The following is an 11,087-nucleotide window of genomic DNA, read 5'->3' as shown; positions in this document are numbered from 1 at the left end:
GCTCAGGGGTATGGAAAATCCACACTCCTGGGCAACGTAGTTAACACCAGTCTAACCTTCGCTGTAAAGTGTGCTATGTCAGTGGGAGGGCTGCTACGCCTCCTGGGGAAATAGAGTTCATACACCAATGGAAGTATCTCTCCCATTGGCATAGGTAGCATCCTCACTAAGTGCTGCAGCTTCACCACTGCAAGTGTAGACAAGCCCTCGGTTTTGTTATTGCTGCGTAATAATAGGGGATAGAATCTTAAATTCAGATTTGGTTCAGCTATGGCTGCCTTCTGTGACCTCAGTTTCTTTTCAGTCTCGTTCTGAGACTTAATTGCTCGATCTCTTAGAAGCTTCCTTTAGAGGATCCCAGGAAAACACAACATAAGAGGTCTCTGAGCCTTGTTGGGGTGAGTCTGGTAGCTCAGACAATGGCAGAGGGCAAAAAGGGACAGGAGGGGCTAGGTACCACGAGATTTCCAGCCCCCAAAGGATTTCCAGAGTGGGCTGGAGATCTTGTGAGATTTTTCAGGAGACTTGGAACCATGATAGGAGCTCTGTACTTAGGGCCACTTCCTGTTTTTTCTAGTAGACAGAGTATGCAGATAATCACATGAATTAGAGGCAGCAGTTTAGCAATGACCCAAATCAACTCAATATGCAGGGCATGTGGCTGGCCAACTGCAGCATTGGGACCAAGAACCTGTGGGGCAGCAGATGGGCTAACAGACCTGGGGAAGCTGCTTGATGCAGGGGGCTATGTTGCCTATGCCAGGTGGGAAAGCAATGCGAAAAGTCAGGAAGGCGAGAAAAAACAGCAAAAGGCTAGGAAGGGAACCACATCCTAAGCAGCCAGGGTTAGGGCAACTCGTGGAGATAACGTGCAGCTGGAAAACAATGCGCAGGCCCAATGTGACACCTCTGTCCTTGCAGCAGAGTGATTTCACAAACAATTGGGGCCCACTATGAGGGCAGGGGGGAGGCCCCAGGTTCCAGCCTCCTCAGTGGGTGTGTTTTGAGGGTCAGCATATTCCTTCAGTGAGGCCTTATGGTCTCAGATGAATGCTTCTGGTGGAAGTAATGGGAGGAGCTCCAGGTGGCTTCAGGGTCTGGCCTGTAGGGACCATAAGAGGACTGAACAGTGGGTCACAGAACACACTAGCTGTCTTCAGGTAGTGGAGATGGAGGAGGGGGAACCCAAGGCCTGGGCTTTCCAGCATCTCAACCAATGGCCTTACAGATTCCAGCCAACAGGCTCCCTCATTCCCAACCCTACAGCCTTGGGTTCTGTCTGTGTGTGTGTCTCTCTCCTCCCCCTTCCCTCCCCCCACTGGCTCTCTACAGCAACCCATTGGGCCATAAGAATGGTCATACTGGGTCAGACCTAGTGGTCCATCTAGTTCATTATCCTGTCTTCCAACAGCGGCCAGTGCCATATGCTTCAAAGGGCATGAACAGAACAGGGCAATTACTGAGTGACCCAAGCCCAGCTTTTGGCAACTGGAGGTTTAGGGTCTACTAATATTAGTCTGAATCCAGCGTCTTATACAGCTGTTCCTGATCAGTTGGGGGACCATCTTCTCCAGTCAATATGTGAGAAGATATGGCAGGCAGAGTATATGGACAGCAGCTCAAGTCCACTCAGAGGGTGGCTGAGGCCACACAGCTAAAAAGAGCAACATATCCAATTAACTTGGGTAGTTTAGCCCCTCTTTTCAGGAATTACTGCAAGAAGGAGGATTCCATATACACCTCTACCCTGATATAACACGACCTGATATAACATGAACTCTGATATAATGCGGTAAAGCAGTGCTCAGGGAGGGGCGAGGCTGCACGCTCCAACAGATCAAAGCAAGTTCAGTATAATGTGGTTTCACCTATAACATGTCCACAATTCAAGAAAAATGTTGAAAAATTGGAGAGGGTTCAGAGAAAAGCTATGAGACTAATTCAAGGATTAGTAAACATGCCTTACACTGATGGACTAAAGCAGCTCAATCCATTTATCTTAACGAAAAGGTTAAGAGGTGTCTTGACTGCAATTTTAGTACTACGTGGGGAACAAATTGAACAATAGGCTCTTCAACCTAGCAGAAAGGTTTCTTTGTTTTTTTAAGAAAAAAACATGATTCAGTGTCTAGAAGCTCAAGCTAGATATTCAGACTGGAAATAAGGTGTACGTTTTTAACAGGGAGAATAATTAGCAGTGGGAACAATTTACTAAGGGTCTTGGTGGATTCAGTATTACTGACATTTTAAAAACAAGTGGATGCTTTTTAAAAAATATATGCTCCAAGAATTACTTTAGGGAAGTTCTATGGCCTGTATTATATGGGAGGTCAGACTAGATCGGGGTAGGCAACCTATGGCATGGGTGCCAAAGGCGGCATGCAAGCTCATTTTCAGTGGTACTCACACTGCCTGGGTCCTGGCCACCAGTCCAGGAGACTCTGAATTTTAAATGAAACTTCTTAAACATTTAAAAAACCTTATTTACTTTACATACAACAATAGTTTAGTTATATATTTTAGACTTATAGAAAGAGACCTTCTAAAAATTTTAAAATGTATTACTGGCACGCGCAACCTTAAATTAGAGTGAATAAATGAAGACTCGGCACAGCACTTCTGAAAGGTTGCTGACCCCAGGACTAGATGATCAGAATGGTCCCTTCTGGCCCTATAATCTATGAATTTATAACACTATTTTACAGATTACTTAATCTGTTTATACTAACCTTTAACTATAAATGCTCATCACAGCAGTTTGATGTTTGTTTCCAGAAGGAAGACTGCTCTGCATATATATTTATGCTAATATGAAGCACATTAGTGGAAATGATTAGAGTACCCATATAACCTAGTACCAAAGTCTATGGGCACAAAGCTAAGGCTAGCATACACTTTGCAATTTACACCAGCACTCAATGTCACATGCATTCAAACTCAATGTACACTGAATGAACAGGACCCATCTCTTTCTATAAGTAACATGTAATTGTTAGACTTGTTTTACATTTGTTCCAGTAACCATTACTTTTCTCAAATCTGAGTTACTCAAAACATATCTAAGGATTGAAACAAGTTGTCCAAATTAATACAAGAGTTAAAGTAGCTGTTTTCCCCTTCAAGCAGTTTATTATGTGACTAGATACACAAATGCTGTGAATGTTACTGAATAAAGCCATATATGTCCAAGCTTTGCAGTGTCTTTTGTATTACTGTCCACTTCTGATTTTTGTGGCAGGTACTGTGCTGCTTTTTCTTCAGCTTCGTACTTCTTACTTTTCACTGAGAAGTCTATTTCTTTAAGACAAGATACATTTAAAACTCCAGGAATAGGGAAGCAATCTGTGTGCTACCCTAACTAGAAAAGGGTCCATGTGACAGTAACAAAGAAGAAAAATCCTCTGCAGAACAGAGCTGTCCAACTCAGGACATGAACTAGATTAGCTTTGGGTGAACATTTCAAGTGCCAGATGAGACAGTTCTTAGAGGTTTTTTTGGTTTTTTTTCCAGATCCTTTTCCTACTTGAAACAATTGCCATCTTTGGTGACCAACAGATATGTTGTTCAAAAATCACCTACCACCACATTCCTATCCAAGTGCTGCTCTGCCAGGGAAAAGAATGTTAGTCAGACCCTACCTCTGTGAAAAAGGCTCTGATCCTAGGCAGCATCAACTCTTAATGAGGTCAAGGGTTGGGGGAGAAAAATCTAAAATTCTCTTCCAATCCTCCAACTAGAAATTTAAATCCCTAACTGGATGAAGACCATCCAAGCAGAGACAGAGTACTTCGGGGGAAGAAAGGCTCTAAAAATCAGACCTTAGTTGTGGCAGTGGGTACTTTGGCACATTTAGACTTTTACTAAACTACCCATTCAAGGAAACACTAATACATTTTTGAAAATCTTTGGAAAACCTCCTCAACAACCTATAGCCTCTTCTTTGCCAGTTGATGAGGTGGTAATAACAGTCAATTTCTCCCCCTCCTGATTCCAGAGCTCATCAAAACATATTGAGGAGGCTGGCTGCTACTCTGAATATCCAACCAGAAGAGGTGTAAGAAGAGTCTCTCAGACACATGGACATTTTAGCCTCTGCAGAAGCCTCTTGGGTAGCTCTCCCTGTTAGGGTATCCTGGAACCTGGGTTTTATGGCTGACCTCATCTTCCCTGCCTTCCCTCTGCTAAAAGGATGGAGAAAAGAGATGTCTCTTCATGGGGATTTGAGCACTTCTCTAAGCACCCTTCTCCATGCTCCCTGCTAGTCACTGCTGCTAATGAAAGATAGAGACAGGGACACCAGGCTTCTACTTCCAAAAGGAAAGAAGCTAAAAAGCTAGATCTGGTTAAAAGGTAACTTTTTATTCCACAGGTTTACATTTTAGGATTGGGATTTGCAAACCAAGAGGCTGTGCTGAGTTGATATGATTGCAGCCTGTGGGATAATCCTGAAGTTCAAAGACAAGCTTCTTGATGAGGCAAAACATGAATTCAGTTGCTATGGTGTAAGAGGGCAAATTAGTAGCCAAAACAGCACTGCAAGTAAGCCTGGATAAAGTGGACTCTGCGGCTTGAGCTATGGTTTCTGTCATTGCGATGCAGTGTTCATCTTGGCTGCAGTCATCAAGTCTTCCCCTGATGTGCAACAAACCATTAAGACCTCCCATCTGAAAGCTCCTTGCTGTTTTCCAAGATGGCTTTATAGTCTTAAGGATTCATAGGTGACTTCCTAAATCTCTAGAGATTTATACACTGTCAACAAAAAGAAAACTACAGCAGCCCCAACAGTTTCAGCCCTTCTTGTCACGTATCCAAAAAGAGGAGCAGAAGTTACAAGAGACATCTTCCTTCTTCCCTCCTCTTCTGCAGCTGCCAGTTCTCTTAGTCAAACTGGGTCCTCAAGAGCTGTCTACCACTTATCAATGAGTACCATCCTTCCCCAACCCAATTTTTCCAACTACCTTTCCCACTTCTTAAGTGCTTGGACCTGATATGCCAAGAAGCAATTTCTGCCTCTCCAGTTCCATCAGCCTGAAAGCTGCTTATGTTATGGGAATTCAAAACACTCTGGCAGACTGTTTGAGCACAGAGGTGAAACATAACTCTTGATAGTGAGAGAGGGGCAAGGAGAACTTGTATGTTGAATCAAATCCCCACCCAAAAAAAAGAAGAAAAAGGTATAAACCATGGCAGAAATCTGGGGGCTGCCCATCCCACATGTCACCTCTACTTGATTGGGTCACCACTAAGGGGTCATGTGCAGGTCACCACTGAGTGATCTCTTGACCTAGATGTATCTAGGGCCATTTTCCAGCAGTGGAGAATTTCCTAAATGGACCTATTTGTAACAAGAGGAAACAAAAGAATGTCTCTTTTGTTCCTGAGCAGGTCATGGCCCAAGTTCACTGATAGATACTTTCCTCATACCCTGGTCAAAAGGCTTGCTGTATGCCTTCCCTCTAGTTCTGCTCCTGTCCAAAGTCAAAAGTCAAGCATGGGTCTGCTCACCTTATTCTAAGAGATGCAGGAAGCACTGCTAAATTGTAGAAAACCTTCAACAAAGTTTACTTAACTTGCTAAATGGAGGAGTTTCTCTGTCTCATACAAAAAAGTACCCCCCTCCAGCTCAGGCTCTGATTTACCAAATCTTGAACTATCTTTTGTTTCTAAAACAGCAAGGATTGGCTCTGAGCTGCCAGATGAACTCTGATGGAACTCTCTCTGTTTTCCACCCTCCTGTGGATAACTATCAATTTTTTTCAAAACCTATATCCATCCATCCGATTTCTAGAAGGTTTTCTCAGATTATACTCTCAGGTTCATAGTCTAGTTCCATAGAGTTGTTTAAATTTAGGTTCTAGCAAAGCTGGTGGGTCCCTTTTGTGCCGCTAGTGACTTGTTCTCTGTTCTCCCTGTCTATAAAGGTAGCTTTCTTGGTTGCTATAACCTCAGCCAGAAGAGCAAGGGAACTGGAAGCTTTAGTATCAGAGCCTCCCTATACAATTTTCTTCAGTGACAAGATTTTCTTTTGATTCTAAATTCCCATCTGAAGTGGCTTCTGATTTTTCACATTAATCAAGCAATTTATTTACCAACTCTTTCCAAAGCCACATTCAAGAAAAAGGAATGAAAAACTTCATACTCTAGCTGTTAGAAGAGCTTTGGCTTTTTATCTGGATCAGACTAAACCATTCAGGTCTTCACTGTGGTTTCAGACAGAGTAAGGGGCCACCCTAAATCATCCAGAGGATCTCTTCCTGGATTTCCACCTGTATTAATTTATGCTACTGATTGGCTGATGTGGCTCACTCAGCCAGGTTGCAGGCAGCTTCCGCATCCTTTCTGTACCTATATTGGACATTTGTAGGTTGGCAATCTGGTCATCAGTCCATACGTTTGCCTCCTCTTATACCATCTCCTATCAACCTAGACACAATAAAAGATGTTGATGCAGGGTCCTACAATTCTTGTTCAAGTAGACTCTGAGCTGACCTCCAGTTCAAACTGCTTGTGAGTCACCTACAGGGGAATGCATACGTAAAATCACTTGAAGAAAAAAAACTATCTACCTTTCCTTGTGTTCTTTGAGATGTGCTGCATGTGTCCATTCCATGTCCATGTCTTTCTGGGAGGAAAGAACTGAAAGGCGGGGGCAGCATGGCCCTTTATACTTTTGTGCATATTTAAATTGTGACCTTACTGCTGCTTTGATTTAAGGTTTTTTCTGTTTAGTTTCCGGGGGGGGGGGGGGGGAATCCATAAATAATGTCATAGCATTCCTGTAGCTCCAAATCAGACGTGGAGATCCACACCTCATCGAAAGTAATGGAATGAGAAGGGATGAATCCTGGAAGAAGAGTATCCACATAGCAGTTTATACCAAAGTTACTACTCAGTAATAATTATTCCAGAATGGGCATTTTCATAAGCTTCCAAATGTTGACAGGCCATAGTAAGCTACTTGGATCCTCTTGCTTTTTCTTCTTTTTCAGTTTACCCTAAGCACAGAACTTTCTGTAAGATTTTTTTTTTTTTGGCAGGAGGAGGAGGAGGGAAGAGGAATGGTTGATGCTATGACTGTCAGTCTGATTATGGTGAAACGGTTTTGTTAAAATTTCACTTGGAGGGACAAATTTTGCCTTCAGTTACATATGTATAGAAACCTCCTAAAGATAACTGAACTGGATCTGTAATAGGATAATTTAATCTGCAGAATCTTTATTGATTATGCCTAAACAAAAGAGAACCCAGATTGACTGTCAGTGCTCAGAGTGAGTCTGCAGGACTGACACAAAAAAAACCCAAACCCCATTTTATTAACTTCTAAACTGAACAAATTTGGTCTAGAATTAGTAAAACACATGAAAATCCATTATACCATTTGACAATCACCCAAAACTAATACCATGTTTTAGGGTAGAAAAAAGCCATTTTATCCCCAAGCTTCATAAGTTAAAAAACAGATTTTCCTGAACTTTACACAAAAAAATCATGAATACTTGAAAACAAGAACTTATAGTGGAAGCCTAAATACAACTTTAACTGCCATTTGCACTCCCAGCAAAAGTTAACATATATCATTCCACTAACAAAACAGCCATAAAAGCATCAGCACATGTAACTTTCTATATATCAGTGTTGTTTATAAAACTTGCAGACAATGTCATCTTGTATCAGTTTACTCCTTGATAACCTGGATTCTCCCCTCCACCCTGGAGAAGAAGGGGATATCTACCAGCAGCTAACAAGCCAATTCTTCCATTAGTTAAAAGAAAATATGCCTTCAGTTCGTAGAAAGAAATTACTGTGAGAAGGTCAACAACTGTTCTAATGGTTTTGAAGTCCCGTTTTTTTTTTTTAATTCAATGTGTGGGTAGTGGGTGGAGTTGGTGGCCTAGGATATACAGGAACTTAGCCTGGATGATCTGATGGTCCGTTCTGGCCTTAAACCACCATGTCTTCAGTTCATTACTAGAAGTGAAGATGACCACTTTAAAATAAAATAGATTTAGAAAACCAGTATTTTTTTAATGTTTTGATTTCATTATTCCCACTCTGTAACTGGTCGGATTATCAGAGGAGTTGTATGGACTCCAGGATAAAAAAAAGGGCGGAGTTTCTCTGTAAAAGTTTCAGTGAAAGTGTAGATGTGAGAATGGTCATTCAGATTGTAAAATGAAATCTCTCCTAGTTCATAATCCAGGAAAATCCCAATCCGTTTAGGCTTCACTCTCAACAGTAGGGGTGTGGGACTGGAAGTAAGAGCTGTGTAAACATCTTTATTCCACAGCCTGAGTCTCCAATATCCATCCTCAGGTGATGGTGTAATCTTCCCTTTCCTAGTCACAGAGTCCCTACAAACTCCCAAAGTCCATTGAGTCTTATCTCCCACCTCCACCTCCCAGTAATGTCTTCCTGAGACAAATCCCTCTGAGCCCAGAACAAATGGATAGTAAGTAAATCTCTCAGGATTATCAGGCAGATCCTGCTTGGTCTCTCCAAACCTCACACTTTTGCGGTCTTCAGAGAGTATTAGATTAGGATGAGCTGTTTCTGGATCCAGCGTCACATCTGCTTTGAATTTCTTTATCATTTTCTTCAGGGCAAAGTGCTGTAACGGAAAACTGCAACTGTCTTTCTTCAGCTCAATGGAAATGGCCTTGGGGATCCTGATGTTTTCACACCTGTTCAGAGTGCTCCTGATTCCCTTCAGTAGGTCAATGGCTGATTGCTGGCACCTCTCCTCAATCTCTGTGATGAGCTTACTAAGGCTGGTGCTGTGGTCGGCAAGCTTGGCAGCGTTCTCACTCAGCTTCTGCAGAATCTCCTTCTCCTCATCCTCTAGCCGCCGAAGCACGGCCTGCTGCTCCTCCTGCAGGAATTGGTGCAGCCTCTCAAACTCGGATGCAATTTTCTGCCGCCGGCTCTCAACTTTCTCCCTCAGCTCTGCTGGCTTCTTCTGCTCACTGGAGAGGAATTTACGAGCATCTTCTACCTGTCTCTTCAGGGGACCCAGGTAGGCACGCAGCTTCTTCTTATGGGCCAGGGCAGCCCTGTCAAGGGGACCCACAGCATGGTCACGGTGGTGGCAGGAGATACGGCAGGCTAGGCACACAGCCTCCTGGTCCTTCTCGCAGAAGAGACTGAGGACCTGCTGGTGCTTGTGGCAGAGAGCCCTGGCAGCATCAGGGCGGGGGCGCCGGTGGCGCTGGCTGCGCTTGGCACGGAGCTGCCTGGCGATCTCAGCCACATTGCCCAGCTGGCGGTTGGTACGGAAGCAGCGGAGGTGGAAGCGCCGGCGGCAGACTGGGCAGGGGAAGTGGCCTTCCAGCTCCTCCCAGCAGCGGGCAATGCAGCCCCGGCAGAAGTTGTGGCCACAGTCAATGGTGACGGGGTCACTCAGGTAGTCCAGGCAGATGGAGCAGCTGGCCTCTACCTGCAGGCTCTCCAGGGCCTGGGCCGTCGCCATGCTCAGCCCCGCCCAGTACCCACGCGCTCACCAACGGCCCTAGACTGACAGTTCCTGAGACAGGCCCTGCCACGTGACCCTGCCAGCATAGGGCCCAGTGCCGGAGCTTCTCCGGTTTAGCTCGCGCCCTCCGCTCACGTCTCCTTAGACCCAACACCTCTCCCCTCCCTTCCGGGAGACGCCGCAGCCAATAAGGAGAGCACTTTCCATCCCTGCATCCGCGTCGGTCTCGGGCCCTGTATCCAATCAAAATGGAGAGCGACCGGGGTTAAGGTTCTTTCTTCCCGCCCCTCACTTTCCCTTCAGCCAATCAGAGATACCCTCTTCCCTCCTGCATGGCTTCCCAACGCAGCGGAAGTTGTGAAAGGCGGAGACGAGCCTAGCTGAGTCTTTCCAGCTGCTCCGAAGAACGCCCTCTCTGCTCGAGACTGCAACGGAGTCGCCCGTCACGAGCACTCCCCGGCCGTGCGCCTTTCCGCGGGGAGGAGATTACAACGGTGACACTTCCGTGCGCCGGAGACTACAGATCCCGAAATGCAACGGCACGAGCCCCGGCCGGGCCCATGGCAGAGCATTGCCTGCCGGGAGCAGCGGCACGCTGGGAGTTGTAGTCTCGGTGGGGGCTGCCGGGGGAACGTTACGTTCTGCTGCTGCCGCACGTCGCTGGTTGGCTGTTACTGAGCAGGTTTGCGCGGCGGGTGGAGCCTGCGCAGTAACTTCAGCTGAACGGGTGCCTGGGCGTTACTGTGTGCGGGGCTAGAAGGGGGGCAGCGAAGGCAAGCGGCGGAGTGATTGCGCAGGAGACGCGCAAGCAGTGGGGACTGTGAACGAGGCACTGGAGACGGCAGAGAGAATAAGTTACCTAGCTGGCGAGTCGAGCTCGCTGCAGTGGTTGCAAACGTAAGATGAGGACCAAAGGCGTCTTTTCACCCTGGCAGGATGGTACAGCTCAGCACCCCTTTCCCCAGGCTGTGTGCACCCCCGTGTCTAGACAAGGGAGCTCTTCCCTGTCAGAGGTGGTGCTGGAGCTTTCAAGGAGACCAGTGAAATAATTACGTGCAGTCTCCCTCCCCGTCCAAACATTTTCACATTTATACATGGTGTTAGTATTTACAAGAATCCTTTATCAGCTCCCATGACTGCATAGAGCCTCACAGCAATTCCCAAATGCGTTTGAGCTGCTGTTCTGATTGCCTTTTTCTTGTGATGCACTGTAAATGTGGTTTTGCTCCTTTAACCTCTTTACTTTTTAAAATGCATTTCTTACTCTTAGCACTTCATCATTTACATTTTTGACTATTGGATGGATATAATTGTGCATAGGTTTAGTAAGAATCTTTGAAGTTACTGGGAGCTTCAGCAATCACATTTCACAGTAGTTCTGGTGTAACACTTCCTGTTTATATTACTATATTAGTTTTTAATTCTAAATGCTTGGTGGTTTTCCTCATGTGTGATGGGTTGTCCCCTCTTCTAGGGTGCCACCTGATGTACTGGGGTTCCACTGAGCCTGCCCATTCCACCAGCCTGGGCTCTCTCACCCTGTCCTGCTGCTTACACACAGGTGGGGCACTCTCCGCTGTAGCATCATACAGAGTCTGTGTGGGAAGACAGCTCAGGG

General features: G+C 45.4%; 1 pseudogene; it reads right to left on the bottom strand.

Annotated features, from left to right (window-relative positions):
• Positions 1-2,108: 2,108 nt before the first annotated feature.
• On the bottom strand, positions 2,109-10,382 carry LOC116829808 (E3 ubiquitin-protein ligase TRIM39 pseudogene; annotated as a pseudogene).
• Positions 10,383-11,087: the final 705 nt, after the last annotated feature.

This window comes from Chelonoidis abingdonii, chromosome 5 (genome assembly GCF_003597395.2).
Source record: "Chelonoidis abingdonii isolate Lonesome George chromosome 5, CheloAbing_2.0, whole genome shotgun sequence".
Taxonomy (NCBI): domain Eukaryota; kingdom Metazoa; phylum Chordata; order Testudines; family Testudinidae; genus Chelonoidis; species Chelonoidis abingdonii.
Note: the sequence above shows the minus strand (reverse complement) of the source record. Positions and strands in the feature narration are given on the sequence as shown.